We start from the raw sequence: 19,889 nt of genomic DNA on the forward strand, positions 1-19,889 counted from the left end.
TTTCTCCCATTCTTAGGGTTGTCTTTTTGTCTTGTTTATGGTTTCCTTTGCTGTGCAAAAGCTTTTAAGTTTCATTAGGTCCCATTAGTTTATTTTTGGTTTTATTTTCATTTCTCTAGGAGGTGAGTCAAAAAGGATCTTGCTGTGATTTATGTCATAGAGTGTTCTGCCTATGTTTTCCTCTAAGAGTTTTATAGTGTCTGGCCTTACATTTAGTCTTCAATCCATTTTGAGTTTATTTTTGTGTATGGTGTTAGGAAGTATTCTAATTTCATTCTTTTACATGTAGCTGTCCAGTTTTCCCAGCATCACTTATTGAAGAGGCTGTCTTTTCTCCATTGTATATTCTTGCCTCCTTTGTCAAAGATAAGATGACCAAATGTGCCTGGGTCTATCTCTGGGCTTTCTGTCCTGGTCCATTGATCTATATTTCTGTTTTTGTGCCAATACCATACTGTCTTGATTACTATAGCTTTGTAATATAGTCTGAAGTCAGGGAGCCTGGTTCCTCCAGCTCCTTTTTCCTTTTTCAAGATTGTTTTGGCTGTTCAGGATCTTTTGTATTTCCATACAAATTATGAAATTTTTTGTTCTAGTTCTGTGAAAAATGCCATTGGTTGTTTGATAGGGATTGTATTGAATCTGTAGTTTGCTTTGGGTAGTATAGTCATTTTCACAATGTTGATTCTTCCAATCCAAGAACATGGTATATCTCTCCATCTGTTTGTATCATCTTTGATTTCTTTCATCGGTGTCTTACAGTTTTCTGCATACAGGTCTTTTGTCTCCTTTGGTAGGTTTATTCCTAGTATTTTATTCTTCTTGTTGCAATGGTAAATGGGAGTGTTCCCTGGGACGAAGTGAGAGAGTAGCATTGACATATATACACTACCAAGTGTAAAATAGATAGCTAGCGGGAAGCAGCTGCATAGTACGGAGAGGTCAGCTCTGTGCTTTGTGAACACCTAGAAGTGTGGGATAGGGAGGGTGGGAGGGAGGCTCAAGAGGGAGGGAATAGGGGATATATGTATACATATAGCTGTTTCACTTTGTTATACAGCAGAAACTAACACAACATTGTAAAGCAATTGCACTCCAATAAGGATGTAAAAAAAGAGCATCAGGGCTTCCCTGGTGGCGCAGTGGTTGAAGTTCGCCTGCCGATGCAGGGGACACAAGTTCGTGTCCCGGTCTGGGAAGATCCCACATGCTGTGGAGTGGCTAGGCCCGTGAGCCATGGCCGCTGGGCCTACGCGTCCGGAGCCTGTGCTCCGCAACAGGAGAGGCCACAACAGTGAGAGGCCCGCATACCACAAAAAAAACAAAACAAAAATATAACAAAAAAAACAAAAACAAAAACAAAAAAGAGCATCAAGGATTGCAATCACAAGAAGCTATGAAAAAGCAAGGAGGGATTCTTCCCTAGAGCCTTCAAAGAGCATGGCCCTATTGACACCTTGACTTTGTACTTCTAGCCTTCAGAGCTGTAAGAGAATAAATTTCTGCTGTTGTATGAAAAAAAAATATATATATATATACATTTTCCTTTTTGTTAAGCGGAAGCATTAAAAAATGATTTTTGTTAACGATTTTGTTAAACATTAGTATAATTAAATAAATTATAAATAAGACATGGCCATTTTGGTAATACAGAAGTAATTCAATTTTGAATCATTGAAAAAAATGAGTGAGATTTTCAGTTTTACCCAAGACATTATGCAGAAATAAATAGCATGTTTTCCTTAAAAAAACAACGAAGACAAAAAAAAAACCATTGTGGGTTTCTTGTCTGGAGTACACTAATACAATCAACTTGAACTTCAGTTTCTCAAGAGACTCCAGGAGTGGAGGGGGGGATGAAAAAAAAAAAAAAAGGTAACTATGTGAGGTAATGAATGCTAATTAGCTTGAATATGTTGATCATTTCACAGTGTATATTTATTTGAAACCATCATTTCCCCAACCAGATTTGTGAGTGAAATTTGAAGTAGGTAAGAAAGAGCAAGAGGAGCACCCTGTGGTATCTATTGCTATGTCATCAAGGCTGGCGGGGTTATTAACATGTACAGAGGAGTGACAGGAGGTTCCCGAGGTACAGGAGGAGGTCTTGGAACCTGGGCACTGAAGTACTGGGCAATGCATCTAGAGAATGATTGGTCAGGAAGAGAGGGTGGGGAATGACTAAGCAATAGGCACTGTGGCTGACTTGATCTTGAACCTCGATCTTTGGATGTAGGCAATTTTCACGCATTTTCACTAGTATTGGGACAAAAGGCAGGCTGGATTGAGTTCACAAGTAGGAAAAAGCCTGCAGTCTGGTAAGGGTAGAAGAGCAGTGCTAATATGGACCCCAAAGCAGGGTGAATTCTTTTGGAAAAGCACATGCATTTCTCTATGTAGTCTATATGTATCTAAATAAATTCTTCTATATTAGTAGGCAGATTCTAGTATGATCTAAAGTCACTTACTCTATGTAAGTCTTCTAGTTCACTCCTCTCTTCCTAATCAAAAATTTTAGTAATACAATGGAGAAAGATTAGTTTGAACCCCCAGTAGAATTTTGATGAATGTTTGAAGAAGATTTTTTTGTGAATTCCTCAGAGATTTCTTCAGGGATTTATGTTCTCAACCCCAAGACTTTGTGGGTCTTCTTTGATCTTGTTCTGGCACCAACCCAAACGTAGAACTTCACACGGATGCACACACAATGCACACTCAAATAGTCACAAAAATTCTTCTTTGAAACAAGGCTTTGTGCTGTAGAGCTAACTTATGGTTTTGGGATATGAAAGTTTAATATATTTTAGCAATTTAATTGAAAGTAAAATGTTCAAAGGTATGTGTGATGGAGACAAATGAGGGCTGAATCTAGCCTCTTTGCTCCATAAACCAAGCCATACACTAGGGCATTGGCCTGTGCCTGCCCACAGGAAAGGTCACCTTTTAAAACTCACACAAAGACACCACACCATCTACTTACCAACACTTTTACTGTGCTTACCCAGAAGTAACATACTTCCTGACTTTATACAAGGCTTCACATAGGCTAGCAGCAGCTCTGCCTGTGTTAGAGTCTGTTTGTCACTCTGCCAAATTGCTCAGCCATTCTTTGGAAGAGTTCTGGAGACAGACTGCCTGGGTTTGAATCCTGTCTCTGCCTCACACTAGCTGTGTGATGGTGGGCAAGTTATTTAATCTGTCTATATCTCATTTTCCTCATCTGTAAAATAGGAATAATAAAGGTTCTACTTATTTTATAGGGTCGCTGGGAGGACTAAATGACATAGAATCATGTAAATTGCTTAGAAACATTGTCTAGCACATAGAGCTCAATAAATGGTCATCACTAATATTCTCCTAAATATGTCATTTTATGCAATAAATGACAATATTTTATTCACATATTAAAATTTCTAGGAGTTTCATGTTACTGACAGAGTAAAGTTCCTACACCTCAACCTGACATTTAAAGTCTGCTCACCACATCCATTCAATTATATACCCTCTTTGACATTGATAAAGCCTCCACTTTAGCCACAGTGGTTTGCTCACAGACAGCCCCATCTTCCTATGTTTACTCACAACTCTAAGCCTCCTCTCATGTTGCCGAACACACCTCATAGTAAAATTCACAAGATTCATTCTCAAGCGACACTTGATATGTGCATGTGAAAGTCAAGGAAAAAAAATTACCTTCCTCAGTGGTGAGTGAAAAAATGAAGGAAGAAAAGGGAAATCCAAGAGTTCTGTAGCTGGTGGTAAATGAGAATTTAAATAAAAGACTTTTGTTGGGACATTTATCACCTTTAAATACAATATGCTCACCATAGTATGTCTACTTGTAAGTGAAACTACAAGGCAGATACCTCCTCCGTTTCCTTTCTCCAAACACTTCACCTAAATGAAGGTACCAGTGCCTTTCCCAGAGATACATTATTTTAAGTGAGAATTAAAGCCTAAAGTATAGGATGTTTTAAAGAGTGACATTTTAGGCTGTAACTGAGGAGTGGAGTGCATAATTTTTTTCCAAGTTGCCTTCAAATATCACCCTTTGGGCTGTTGCTTAATTTGCAGGAACATGAACATAGTTTGAATGTTACTTAATGAAGGAGGAAAATGAAAAAGATAAAAGGGGAAGGGCAGCCTGACCCCTAGTGTTTATTTTTCTGCTCATCTTCACTGGTGGTGGTCTCGCTGCTACTTCAGACTATTTTATTGGTCTCTTTTCCATCCTTATGACCTAGATCTTTCTGCTTTGTGACTATCACTTTGGTGTGAGAGAGTAGCTAAATGCCACTGATTTCCTTCTTTCATTTTGGTGATTATTCCCACGCCCAGAGGAAAAGGATCATCTGAGAATCAATCCTAAAAGCTGCTAACAATCTGGCGAGGCACTCAAGAGAGCAGATGCAGCTATGGAGAAGGTTTTAGGTGCCCATGGGCAAATGAAATGGTTGGCTTAGCTGACCTTTTGCTTCTGAAGTTGGCATCCCAACAAAGTGTCACAGAGATAAGCATAGGTCTTTATGTTCTGACCAGGGGAGATGCTAAGCTATGCCACTCCTTGAAAAACACTGAGCTGGAAGGAGGAGACCTGTTTTCCACTCTGAGCTCTGTCATTAAGTCTTCATGTTGCTCTGCATCTTAGTTTTGCATCTGTAAAATGAAAGGTCATTCAGTGAAATACTTACTGAGTGCGAGACATGGTTTTAGGTGCTGGAGGTATGGCAGAGAAACAAACAAAAGAGAAGATTCCTTCTCTTGGGGTGCTGGGGTGGGGAGTATGCAGGGAATGGAGGCAGTCAAAAGACCCATAAATTGATGTGGAAGAAAATTCCAGCTACTGATAGTAGCTGTAGAGAGAAGAAAACTGGGTGGAGTGATAGAAAGTGAATGGGGGTGGATTAAGGATGGTCTCTCCGTGGAGACTGGCATGTAACGTGTACTTGAATGATGAGGAAGAGTCATGATATAGGGAAGCAGTTTTCAGAGAGAAGGCACAGTTGGTGCAAAGAAAGACTTGAAGGCAAAAGTTAGGTTAGTGAGGGACTGGCAAAATACCTTCATTCTCTCCCAGTGAAGGGAATGAAGGGAGAGTGACAAGAGATGGGATTAAAGAGATGGGCAGGGGCCACGGAAGGCCTTGTTGACACTGTAAGGTGTTTGAATTTATTCTTATTGTATAAGCCCATTGAAGCAGCGATTTCCAATAGAAATATAATGCAAGACACACATGTAATTTAAAATTGTCTAGTAGCCACATTAAAAAAGTAAAAAGAAATAGATAAATAGATTCAGTAATGTATTATTTAGCAGAATACATTAAAAAGACTATCATTTAGGGGCTTCCCTGGTGGCGCAGTGGTTGCGCGTCCGCCTGCCGATGCAGGGGAATCGGGTTCGCGCCCCGGTCTGGGAGGATCCCACGTGCCGCGGAGCGGCTGGGCCCGTGAGCCATGGCCGCTGAGCCTGCGCGTCCGGAGCCTGTGCTCCGCAACGGGAGAGGCCACAACAGACAACAGAGGGAGGCCCGCATACCAAAAAAAAAAAAAAAAAAAAAAAAAAAACTACTATCATTTAAACATGTATTCACTATTAAAAATTATTAATGAGATATTTTACTCTTTTTTTGGATTAAGTCTTTGAAATCCAGTGTGTATTTTACATTTATAGCACATCTCAGTTTGGATGCCAAATTTTCATTGGAGATAATTGATCTGTATTGAGATTTTACAAAATTTACAATTGAGATAGTGGATTCACGTATCAAAGTTGTTCCAACCATACTTAAATGCTTTCCAATAATTGAATCAAGTACCAGTTTTTAAATTTAGAATAATTGAACTTAAATAAAATTAAAAATTCAATTCTTCAGTTGCACTAGACACTAGTGATTAATAGACGCATATGGCTAGTGGCTGCCATATTGTACAGCTCAGCATTTAAGGGTTTTAAGCAGGGAGTGACAGCATTTGATTTGCTTTAAAAAAGATCACCAGTTGCTGTGTGAAGAACTGACTGTGGCAGAGGAAGCATGGGTAAAGGGAACTAATTACAGAGAGGTCAGCAAACTTCTTCTGTAAAGGGCTCAATAGTAAAAAGTGACCAGATAGTAAATATTTTAGGCTTTGTGGGTCACCTGGTCTCTGTGAGAGATTTTGTAACTCTGCCATTGTAAAGTCAAAGCAGCCATAGGCATTACATAAAAGAATGAGCATGACGGTGTTCCAATAAAACTTTATTGATGAACACCGGAATATGAATTTCATATAATTTCATGTCCTGAACTATTATCACTCTTTTTATTTTGATAATCATTTAAAAATGTAAAAACTATTCTTAGCTTGTAGGACGTACAGAAAGAGGCAGCAAGTGGAATGGTGAGCTGGAGTTTGCTGACCCCCAGGTCAGGGCTTTTTGGCAGAACCCAGGTGAGAGGGGTTGGTGCTTGGAAGCTGAAGGGGCAGCAGTGGGAGGAATATAGTTCCCATGGTAGAGATGGCTGGACTTGTTGATATAGTCTGGCTGTTGGGGGAGAGGGAAGGGAAAAGTCTTAAGAATGAAGGCACCAGGCTTCATTTTGAGCCTGACCAGATGATTTCTAAAGTACTTTTTAGCTCCAACAACTTGTGATCTATGATTTTTAAGGAATCCATTTTTGACCAGAGTTTGGAACGATATTCTTCCTTCTCCTTGAGTGGATGCATTCCAATGTCTGGAAATTGTAAACCTGGGGATTTTCTGTGCTAAAGGAGTGTTGTATATTTTAGCTCAGCCCCATTAAGCCATTTTATAATTTTTAATTTTTGTGTTGTGGAATTTCATGTATCTTAAGATAAACTTTTGTATGCACCAGTGATATGCTTCATTTCTGTATAGCTACGATCTTGTTTAAATGCATTAAACTTACTTGTTTTATAACAGGTTCTATGGGAATTCTAGATCATTGAGGTCTTCCCTCCCCTCTTTTTGTTTCATCCTATTATAGTTACCTCCTGGTGAGCAAAGGTTTCATGGATTAAGACAGCAATTGATTTTGTTTTTAGCTTTTATTTGAATGTATCCTTTCTCCTCAAATACATTATGCATCTCCAAAGAAACTCATAAATTATAAACTAAGCAAAAGTTAAAATTAGATCTGAGTGTGGTATAATGCCCAAAGGAATCTATCTGAAAAGGTTACAAGCCGTCAAAAAACAATTTGTATGGTTAAAAGCCACACAGTTAGATGCCGTTAATGGAGTATCTGTAATGATTATTTAGGCATTGGTTGCTTATTACGTCTCTGTGGCAACTAATCAGTGTGTTTCTTTGGAAGCCAGAGAGGCTCAGAATTCGGCACCTATAATACTAGGGAACTGTGTGGAAGAATGTGTTTTTCCACATCAAACAAACTGTACCTCTTCTTTCTCCAGATTTTAATAATTCTCCACCCTTCCCAAATTGTCATTGGTGCTGATTGCAAGAATGGAGACTAGTTCCTTCAGTGAAAGGATCATAAAGTCAATCATGTGGATAAAATTACTGAGCCATCCAGCCAGCTGGTCTCTATTTGGCTCTACTTTGGTTCATTATTTTATGGGGTGAATTCACTCCATATTTAAGGAAAGCAAAAACGGCATCAAAACTAGTTTGTAATTAATTGCAGCTTTTTAGAAAGGAATGCATTTGCAAATGGAAAATATGCACTGTCAGATCCTGATTTCTGATTATGTTATGAATCTGTCTGAAACGTCACTTTCTTCTGTGTTTATGTTAACGCTGGGTACAGGTTAGACCCTTTTTCAGACCCTTACCACTATAATCTGTGTTTTAAGAGCTTCTCTGCACAACTTCAAAAACTTTAAAATAACACATTATTGGTTGGATGGAACCTGTACATTTCCAAACAATGTTGAGTCATTTGGTTGCCAGGCCATATAATCTTGGTGCCTGCCTCATTGTATTGTCATTCAGGTGATTAGATGGGCTTGTGCAACTGTAAGCTGACATTGAAATGACTGTACATCACAAAAACGTTGTGGTTTCCATGCTTTGTTAGTGGCAAAATGGCTAATGTTAATTACTCGGGTATTTAATGGACCCAGAAATAACAAATACATGATCCTCTTGATTTGGAAACCTTTTATAAAAGGACATAAAAGCAGTCAAGCAACTCTGGAGCTGTGCCTCTACACTTCTAACTCCTCATAATAACAGCCAAAGTACGTGCAAAGGACACAGATGCTTTTAAACAAAGGGAACCCAGTAGGATGGAGCACTAATATTTAATGCTACCTCTCATAAACACAGAAAGGAAAAATCTGTTGGAACGAAGAAGCCAAATGTCATAAATATGTCTCCCTGTGTTGAAGACTGGAATTAGTTCTCACAGAACACAACAGGCAAAGGCAAAACAGAACTTCACTTGGCTACTTATGGTGGAAACAATCCGCCCCAGAGTAAGTCAAGACACTGACAAAAGCATTGCGTTGGAAGTGATGGGTATTCAGGATGTAAGCCCTGTGGATCAAGAGGATGAGCTCAGAATGTGTTTGGGGAGATGTCCAAGCATGCAAATCTCTACCAGATGTCATGAGACCTAAGGACCACAGAATTCACCAGGATACTTGGATCACCTTTGGAGCATCTCATTCTTTTTATCTCTCCAAGTCCTACTCCGTCTCAACTTGCAAAAAACCATCCATAAATTGGAAGTTAAAGAAAAAGTCAGCAACATGGAAACAGACCACTGGAAAAATGAATTGGTTTTATTTACTTATTGACTGCACCGCACGCGTGTGGGATCTTAGTTCCCAACCAGGAATCAAACCCATGCCCCCTGCAGTGGAAGCGTGGAGTCTTAACCACTGGACTGCCAGGAAGTCCCTGAATTTGTTTTAAATGAGGAGTTTTCTTTTTATTTTATTTTATTTTTTTTTTTGCGGTACACGGGCTTCTCACTGTTGTAGCCTCTCCCGTTGTGGAGCACAGGCTCCGGATGTGCAGGCTCAGTGGCCATGGCTCACGGGCCTAGCTGCTCCGCAGCATGTGGGATCTTCCCGGACAGGGATACAGACCCGTGTCCCCTGCATCAGCAGGCGGACTCTCAACCACTGCGCCACCAGGGAAGCCAAACGAGGAATTTTCAATTCCCTCATTTGGCATCAGGAGACTGAGGCCTAGAAGAATGAAAATGGTGAAGTAACTTGCTCAAATTACCTATTTATTTGGTTGGTCAGGGTCAATTGCAGAGCATTTTACAAAATGCCTTTAATATGTGTTTTAACTATTTCTCAAAGAAATCTTACCAGGTAAGTAGGAGAGGTATTATCTTCAAAATGTTACAGGTAAAGGAACTGAAATTCCGAGAGGTAAAATAATTTGCCCTAGACCGCATAGCTAGGAAGTCATCATTCCTTAGAGCTAGCTCTTTTTGACTCTGTGAACTTCCCATCATTCTAAATTGCCTCCAGATTTAAGTTCCTTTTTCTTCCCATGTAGTAACCAAACATAATGGAAAGCTGAAATAAAGAGAAAAAGAGATGAAATAAAGAAAGAAAAGAATAGAATTAGCTTTGTGCCTAATTCCTCAGATGATAGTTTCTTAATTAGAGTTGATATGCTGAATTCCACTTGAACAGATTGGTGGAGGAGAAAAGCCTAGAACTTTGGTAACAATATTTCATAGATGGGATAGTGTTTATAGTCTTAGAACCTATTTTTCTTAAAGTCCCTCAAAATTTCTGCCTCAAAATCACCTCAAAATTAATGCAGGCTCAAATAAAGTAAAAATGAATTGTTGCTTAAAAAAAATGACATAGGGCCCTAAGAAATGTATCACGTCAGAAATGCAATTTTAATGGCCTAAGTTATGTAAATGACACATAATGAAACATTATAATTACCTGTTATTTACATACGTGGTCTAAGAATTACTTAAAATTAATTGGGAGCAGGATTAACAATTTTAATCACTTTAAGAAATATTCATGAGCATTCATAAAACCCACAAGGCATTTCTTTAATGAATTAATGATATTTAATGTCTTTTCACAGAATTTAAGAGCAGAAAAACCTGATTAGATAATTCAATATAAGTTTTCTGAAGTTACTGTCAGTCTCCCTGAAGAAATGGCTACTATGCATTGCTTTTAGCTGTCAGATCTATCTGTAGTTACACATGTGATTCTTTTCTGCTGTTAATAATGAACCAGCTTCCCCCATCATAGTCTATTGGACATGACAACAACAATAACAAGAATATCTTTGCAGATGGACAGCACTTACACTTTTCAAAGCATCTATTCTGATATCAAGGGCAGGAAATCCACTGATTGTTTTTCACAGCCCCTGTGTAGGCCACTCTGAGCTCTAGGCTGAAGAAACACCTAGTATCCTAGGGCAAGATTTGAAATTACTTCTCTCTGTAATGGAAGTGAGTAAGAAGATGAAATGGTTGGAGTTAGAAATTTGCGTGAGGAGCACACACCATGTGTCTGCTGTGGTGCTGAAGGATCTTCTTAACTCTTAATTGTTTGTGTGTTTCACCCACCTGCCCCCAGCCCCACACCTTCCCTGGAGCCCAGCAAGGAGACACTGATTGTAATGAGGACTAAAGTAAAATAAATGAGATGATTAAATTTTAAGTCAAGGAAGTATTACTGGGACTTCCCTGGTGGCACAGTCGTTAAGAATCCACCTGCCAATGCAGGGGACACGGGTTTGAGCCCTGGTCCTGGAAGATCCTACATGCCGCGGAGCAACTAAGTCCGTGCACCACGACTACTGAGCCTACGCTCTAGAGCTCGCGAGCCACAACTACTGAAGCCCGCATGCCACAACTACTGAAGCCCGTGCACCTAGAGCCTGTGCTCCGCAACAAGAGAAGCCACCACAGTGAGAAACCCGCGCACCGCAATGAAGAGTAGCCCCCGCTCGCCGCAACTAGAGACAGCCCACACACAGCAACAAAGACCCAATGCAGCCAGATATAAATAAATTTTAAAAAAAAAGGAAGTATTACTGGCAAGGTGCGGGGAGGTAATAGGTGGAAAGGGGATATGAAGGATGGAGTTAAAAAAAAGGCGAAGAAAAATCTAACGCATCCAATTTAGGCACATGGGGTGCTCAACAAATACTAACCTTTATTATCATCCTTCTCAGTGTATTTACAGACCAATTCCAGGGAAAGGGTATTTGGTTCTGCTGATGGAAACGTCGGCAGTTCTATTTTTGAAAGTGCTGTTGTTTTGGATAATCTAGCCCACTCTTGCTAGACTAATAGGAATTGGCTACTCAGAATCCTATCACTCTTGAGTGAGCTGGGAAATTGGATTCCTGAATATATAAAGTGGAGGACAAGAACTTGGGCTGGTGGGGACCACTAAGGGCAAACATTTAGTGAAACACCCGAGTGGACAGGGCTATTCTTGGCTATTAGTACTATTACCTTTATGGCGGACAGAGACACTTTCTCTTGCTGTAGAGTTTGGAAATGGGTAAACAGGTACGTTCCCAGAGAAACTTATTACGATTTATCCTGATTTCATGCTGTCATGACCTTCAAAGTGCAGGTCAAAGAAATATAAAATACTAATGATTTTGCATTTTCAAAATCGTGTTAGATGACTTTATCAAGGACTTAAAAATTAAATTTAGTTTATGCTTTCTGAAGAAGAAAGTATTATGCATAGGACATTTGGAAACTAACAAAATATGAAAAAGTGATATGAAAAATCATCCAGAAAAAAATGACTATTAATATTTTGGTGTATTTCTGTTATGCTTTTTATGTACTGAAATATGTTAAACTTTATAAAAAATTTAAAGTAATATCTAAACTGTTGAATACAAATCCAACCCATTAGAAAGGTTTAGAATGAATAGGACAGATCTCTCTTCATCCTCCAAGTTAAAAGAAACTTTGAACAGTTTCCATTTTTCAGTTATTTTGTTAGTTACCATTATAAATATTAAGTCATATATTTTGTCAAATTCTTTTTAGCTTTATCAACTTTAAAAAATGCCTGATGACTCATCAGTACATTCGACCTCTATGCTTGCTTTCTGCTAATTTGTACTGTAATATTATATTTATGACTTTATTTTGTGATTTACTAACTTTAGGCAGTGTCAAAGAAGATGTGATTTTGTGGATTTTTTGGCTATATTATTACTTTTACCTTTTCAAGGTTTATAACATTTACATTCTATTATATAATTATAATTAACTATTACTAAAACTTCATGCTTTGTTTATAAAAGTTTTAAAATTAATAAAGCTTTAAAATTAATAAAACAGTCTTTAAAATATTAACATTATGTGAATATTACTCATTGTAAAATCAAATATTCTACATGGATGCACAGAAGAAGAAATACAGTGAGTGTTAAGTCACTAAACCCCTGTGGAGGAAAATATTCTTAGCATAATTCATGAATGGATAGCAAAATCTTTTTAACATTTTTGAGTTTTCTTCACTTCCTCTCATTCATACTCAGTTTCTCCTGTTTCTGTTATCTTAGGTCATCCTCTAGTTTGTATTCTTTTTCATTTTCCTGGGGTATCCTTCTCAATAAATGGCTTTTCTGGGAGTGGCTTGGGCAGTAAGTTTTCCTAGTCCTTGCCAGACTGAAATTTTTTTTTTTATTTTGCTGTTATACTTGAGAATAAAATTATGGGTTAAAATGATTTCTTCTCAGACCATTAGAGGAATTGCTCCACTGTTTTACAGCATTCAAAGACAATTCAAACTATCATTCTTTCGTGCTAATCTTTTTTTTTTAATCTGCTTCAGTTCATAGAATTTTCTCTCTTTCTAAAAAGTTATTTCCTTTACCCCTTTGCTCTTCTCCACCTCTCAGTTTCTTGCTAGATGGATGTTAGAAAGCCACATCTTTTAATATTTTCCTTACTCTTTTTTGTTTTTCTCTTAGTTCTAGAAAGTTCTCTCAACTCCGTATTCCTGATCACCAGTTTGGTTATTGCAACATTTTTTTCTCTTATTTAGTTTATACACCAGATTTAATTTTGTCATTCATATTTCTAATATCTCTTTAATGTCTGTAACAATTTAATGTCTTATGTTGCTCTTATTGCGGCCTATTCTAGTTTTATGGATATATTCACTTATTTAGTCTCTCTGAGGAAAGTAATCAGAATTTTTAAAAAGTATATCCCTGTTTCCGCAAAGGTCACATTTTTGTTGTTGTTGTTAGTTTTCATCCTTCTCTTTCATGCCATTGTCTTTCCCCAAATGGCCACTGCTCCTGGATTGTCAGTTCATATTTGTGAATGATGGAACAATTTAATTAATGTAAATTAATTCCACTTACTTTGCAGCTGTAAACTGTAAACACACCTTAATATTATGATTTGGTTGTATTTTCTTTAATAAAGTCCAGGAGGATACAAAGAGAAGACAGGAACAAGCTTTGGAGTTCACACATTCCTAGAACTGGAGCAGACATGGAGCCATAGCCAGAACACTGCATTTTACAAATGAGGAATAGGCAGGAGGGTAAGTGATTTGTCAAAAACAGCAATTATGAATTTTCTTTTGAAACCATAATTACATTTCTAAAGGAAGAACATTTTAAATTTCTTTGAAGCTACACTGACTTTGCCTTGCATACTGATTAGTCTTTTTATTGAGGATTTTATTTATTTATTGTTTTTATTATTATTATTTAACATCTTTATTAGAGTATAATTGCTTTACAATGTTGTGTTAGTTTCTGCTGTATAACAAAGTGAATCAGCTATATGTATACATATATCCCCATATCCCCTCCCTCTTGCGCCTCCCTCCTACCATCCCAATCCCACCCCACTAGGTGGTCACAAAGCACCAAGCTGATCACCCTGTGCTATCCAGCTGCTTCCCACTAGGATCTCTTTTACATTTGGTAGTGTATATATGTCAGTGTTACTCTCTCACTTCGTCCCAGTTTACCCTTGCCTCTCACACTGTCCTCAAGTTCATTCTCTATGTCTGTGTCTATATTCCTGTCCTGCACCTAGGTTCACCAGAACCATTATTTTTTAGATTCCATATATGTGTGTTAGCATACAGTATTTGTTTTTCTCTTTCTGACTTATTTCATTCTGTATGACAGACTCTAGGTCCATCCACCTCACTACAAATAACTCAATTTCATTTCTTTTTATGGCTCAGTAATATTCCATTGTGTATATGTGTCACATCTTCTTTATCCATTTATCTCTCGATGAACACTTAGGTTGCTTTCATGTCCTGGATATTGTAAACAGTGCTGCAATGAACATTGTGGTGCATGTCTCTTTTTGAATTATGGTTTTCTCAGGGCATATGCCCAGTAGTGGGATTGCTGGGTCATATGGCAGTTCTATTTTTAGTTTTTTAAGCAACCTCCATACTGTTCTCCATAGAGGCTGTATCAATTTACACAGTTTACCCTTGCCTCTCACACTGTCCTCAAGTTCATTCTCTATGTCTGTGTCTATATTCCTGTCCTGCACCTAGGTTCACCAGAACCATTATTTTTTAGATTCCATATATGTGTGTTAGCATACAGTATTTGTTTTTCTCTTCCTTTCTGACCGGTGTGAGGTGATATACCTCATTGTGGTGTTGATTTGCCTTGCTATAATGTTGGTGATGTTGAGCATCCTTTCATGTGTTTGTTGGTAATCTGTATCTCTTCTTTGGAGAAATGTCTGTTTAGGTCTTCTGCCCATTTTTGGATTGGGTTGTTTGTTTTTTTGATATTGAGCTGCATGAGCTGCTTGTGTATTTTGGAGATTAATACTCTTTCAGTTGTTTAATTTGCAAATATTTTCTCCCATTCTGACGGTTGTCTTTTCAAGATTAATCCTTTGTCAGTTGCTTTGTTTGCAAATATTTTCTCCCATTCTGAGAGTTGTCTTTTCATCTTGTTTATGGTTTCCTTTGCTGTGCAACAGCTTTTAAGTTTCATTAGGTCCCATTTGTTTATTATTGGTTTTATTTCAATTTCTCCAGGAGGTGGGTCAAAAAGGATCTTGCTGTGATTTATGTCTTAGAGTGTTCTGCCTATGTTTTCCTCTAAGAGTTTGATAGTGTCTGGCCTTACATTTAGGTCTTCAATCCAATATGAGTTTATTTTTGTATATGATGTTAGGAAGTATTCTAATTTCTTTCTTTTACATGTAGTGGTCCGGTTTTCCCAGCATCACTTATTGAAGAGGCTGTCTTTTCTCCATTGTATATTTTTGCCTCCTATATTGAAGATAAGGTGATCATAGGTGCGTGGATTTATCTCTGGGCTTTCTATCCTGTTCCATTGATCTATATTTCTGTTTTTGTGCCAGTACCATACTGTCTTGATTACTGTAGCCTTGTAGTATAGTCTGAAGTCAGGGAGCCTGATTCCTCCAGCTCCATTTTTCGTTCTCAAGATTGCTTTGGCTATTCGGGGTCTTTTGTGTTTCCATACAAATTGTGAAATTTTTTGTTCTAGTTCTGTAAAAAATGCCAGTGGTAATTTGATAGGGATTGCATTGAATCTGTAGATTGCTTTGGGTAGTAGAGTCATTTTCACAGTGTTGATTCTTTCAATCCAAGAACATGGTATATCTCTTCATCTGTTTATATCATCTTTGATTTCTTTCATCAATGTCTTATAGTTTTCTGCATACACATCTTTTGTCTCCTTAGGTAGGTTTATTCCTAGGTATTTTATTCTTTTTGCTGCCATGGTAAATGGGAGTGTTTCCTTAATTTCTCTTTCAGATTTTTCATCATTAGTGTCTAGAAATGCAAGAGATTTCTGTGCATTAATTTTGTATCCTGCTACTTAAGCAAATTCATTGATTAGCTCTAGTAGTTTTCTGGTAACATCTTTTTTTTTTTTTTTTTTTTTTGCAGTACGCGGGCCTCTCACTGCCATGGCCTCTCCCGTTGCGGAGCACAGGCTCCGGACGCGCAGGCCCAGTGGCCACGGCCCACGGGCCCAGCCGCTCCGCGGCACGTGGGATCCTCCCGGACCGGGGCACGAACCCATGCCCCCTGCATTGGCAGGCGGACTCCCAACCACTACGCCACCAGGGAAGCCCCTCTGGTAGCATCTTTAGGATTCTCTATGTATAGTATCTTGTCATCTGTAAACAGTGACAGTTTTACTTCTTCTTTTCCGATTTGGATTAATTTTACTTATTTTTCTTCTCTGATTGCTGTGGCTAAAACTTCCAAAACTATTTTGAATAAGAGTGGTGAGAGTGGGCAACCTTGTCTTGTTCCTGATCTTAGTGGAAATGGTTTCAGTTTTTCACCACTGAGGATGATGTTGGCTGTGGGTTTGTCATATATGGCCTTTATTATGTTGAGGAAAGTTCCCTCTATGCCTACTTTCTGCAGGGTTTTTATCATAAATGGGTGTTGAATTTTGTCAAAAGCTTTCTCTGCATCTATTGAAATGATCATATGTAGTTTTTCTCCTTCAGTTTGTTAATATGCTGTATCACATTGATTGATTTGCATATATTGAAGAATCCTAGCATTTCTGGGATAATCCCCAGTTTAACATGGTGTATGATCCTTCTAATGTGCTATTGGATTCTGTTTCCTAGTATTTTGTTGAGGATTTTGCATCTATGTTCATCAGTGATACTGGGCTGTAGTTTTCTTTTTTTGTCACACCTTTGTCTGGTTTTGGTATCAGGGTGATGTTGGCCTCATAGAATGAGTTTGCTAGTGTCCTCCCTTTGCCATATTTTGGAAGAATTTGAGAAGGATCGGTGTTAGCTCTTCTGTAAATGTTTCATAGAATTTACCTGTGAAGCCATCTGGTCCTGGGCTTTTATTTGTTGGAAGATTTTGAATCACAGTTTCAATTTCAGTGCTTGTGATTCATCTGTTCATATTTTCTATTTCTTTCTGGTTCAGTCATGGAATGTTGTACTCTTCGAAGAATTTGTCCATTTCTTCCAGGTTGTCCATTTTATTGGCATCTAGTTGCTTGTTGCTATTGTTTCCTTCATTTCTTTTCATTTAGTTCTGATCTGATCTTTATGATTTATTTTGTTCTGCTAACTTTGGGTATTTTTTTGTTCTTCTTTCTCTTGTTGCTTTAGGTGTAAGGTTAGGTTGTTTATCTGAGATTTTTTAGTTTCTTTAGGTAGGATTGTATTGCTATAAACTTCCCTCTTAGAACTGCTTTTGCTGCAGCCCATAGGGTTTGGGTCATCGTGTTTTCGTTGTCATTTTTTCTAGGTATTTTTTCATTTTCTCTTTGATTTCTTCAGTGATTTCTTGGTTATTTAGTAGTGTATTGTTTAGCCTCTGTGTGTGTAATTTTTACAGTATTTTTCCTGTAATTCATATCTAGTCTCATAGCTTTGTGGTCGGAAAAGATACTTGATACGACTTCAATTTTCTTAAATTTACCAAGGCTTGATTTGTGACCCAGGATGTGGTCTAACCTGGAGAATATTCCATGAGCACTTGAGAAGAAAGTGTATTCTGTTGTTTTTGGATGGAATGTCCTCTAAATATCAATTAAGTCCATCTGGTCTAATGTGTCATTTAAAGCTTGTGTTTCCTTATTTATTTTCATTATGGATGATCTGTCCATTGGTGAAAGTGGGGTGTTAAAGTCCCCTACTATTATTGTGTTATTGTTGATCTCCCCTTTCATGGTGTTAGCATTTGCCTTATGTATTGAGGTGCTCCTATGTTGGGTGGATATACATTTACAATTGTTATATCTTCTTCTTGGATTGATCCCTTGATCATTGTGTAGTGTCCGTCTTTGTCTCTTGTAATCAGTCTTTATTTTAAAGTCTATTTTGTCTGATATGAGAATGCTACTCCCGCTTTCTTTTGATCTTTTGATTTCCATTTGCATGGAATATCTTTTTCCATCCCCTCACTTTCATTCTGTATGTGTCCCTAGGTCTGAAGTGGTTCTCTTGTAGACAGCATATATATGAGTCTTGTTTCTATATCCATTCAGCCAGTCTGTGTCTTTTGGTTGGAGCATTTCATCCATTTACACTTAAGGTAATTATCGATATGTATGTTCCTATTACCATTTTCTTAATTGTTTTGGGTTTGTTTTTGTGGGTCTTTTCCTTATCTTGTGTTTCCTGCGTAGACAAGTTCCTTTAGCATTTGTTGTAAAGCTGTTTTGGTGGAGCTGTATTCTCTTAACTTTTGCTTGTCTGTAAAGGTTTTAATTTCTCTGTCGAATCTGAATGAGATCCTTGCTAGGTAGAGTAATCTTGCTTGTAGTTTCTTCCCTTTCATCACTTTAAATATGTCCTGTCACTCCCCTCAGACTTGCAGTTTGTGCTGAAAGATCAGCTGTCAACCTTATAGGGATTCCCTTGTATATTATTTGTCGCTTTTCCCTTGCTGCTTTTTTTTTTTTTGCATTACGTGGGCGTCTCACTGTTGTGGCCTCTCCCATTGCGGAGCACAGGCTCCGGACGCACAGGCTCAGCGGCCATGGCTCACGGGCCCAGCTGCTCCGCGGCATGTGGGATCTTCCCGGACCGGGGCACGGACCCGTGTCCCCTGCATCGGCAGGCAGACTCTCAACCACTGCGCCACCAGGGAAGCCCCTCCCTTGCTGCTTTTAATATTTTTCTTTGTATTTAATTTTTCGATAGTTTGATTAATATGTATCTTGGCATGTTTCTCCTTGTATTTGTCCTGTATGGGACACTGTGCTTCCTTGATTTGTTTGACTATTTCCTTTCCCATGTTAGGGAAGTTTTTGACTATAATCTCTTCAAATATTTTCTCAGACCCTTTCTTTTTCTCTTCTTCTTCTGGGACCTGTAAAATTCGAATGTTGGTTCATTTAATGTTGTCCCACAGGTCTCTGAGACTGTCCTCAATTCTTTTCATTCTTTTTTCTTTATTCTGCTCTGTGGCAGTTATTTCCACTATTTTATCTTCCAGGTCACTTATCCATTCTTCTGCCCCAGTTATTCTGCTATTGATTCCTTCCAGAGCATGTTTAATTTCATTTATTGTGTTGTTCATCGTTGTTTGTTTGCCCTTTAGTGCTTCTAGGTCCTTGTTAAACGTTTCTCCATTCTATTTCTGAGATTTTTGGATCATTTTTACTATCATTACTCTGAATTCTTTTTCAGGTAGTGTGCCTATTTCCTCTTCATTTGTTTGGTCTGGTGAGTTTTTACCTTGCTCCTTCATCTGCTGCATACTTCTAAGTCTTCTCATTTTGTTTAACTTACTGTGTTTGGCGCCTCCTTTTTGCATCCTGCAGGTTCGTAGTTCCCACTGCTTTTGGTGTCTGCCCCCAGTGGTTGAGGTTGGTTCAGTGGCTTGTGTAGGCTTCCTGACGGAGGGAACAGGTGCCTGTGGTCTGGGTAGGTGGGGCTGGATCTTGTTCTTCTGCTTGGCTGGGCCGTGTGCAGTGGTGTGTTTGGGGTGTCTGTGAACTTTGTATGACTTTAGGCAGCCTCTCTGCTAATGGGTGGGGTGGTGTTCCTGTCTTGCTAGTTGTTTGACATGGGCTGTCCAACACTGGAGCTTGCTGGCCATTGGGTGGAGCTGGATCTTAGTGTTTAGATAGAGATCTCTGGGAGAACTGTCATCAATTGTTATTACGTGCGTCGGGGAGGTCTCTCATGGTCCAACGTCCTGGACATGGCTCTCCCATCTCTGAGGCTCAGGCCTGAGACCTGGCCAGAGCACCAAGACCCTGCCAGCCACACGGCTTGTATGAAAAAGAAGAAAAAACAAAAACAGAAAAACAACAAATAACCCCAAACAGATAGAACCGCAAACCAAATGGTAAAAGCCAAATTATACAGACAGCTTCATACAAAGAAACATACATACACACACTCGTGAAAAGGAAAACAAACAGCAACAATAACAAAAAAACTAAAACAAACAAACAAAATAAACGAACAG

This window comes from Physeter macrocephalus, chromosome 11, assembly GCF_002837175.3.
Source record: "Physeter macrocephalus isolate SW-GA chromosome 11, ASM283717v5, whole genome shotgun sequence".
NCBI lineage: Eukaryota > Metazoa > Chordata > Mammalia > Artiodactyla > Physeteridae > Physeter > Physeter macrocephalus.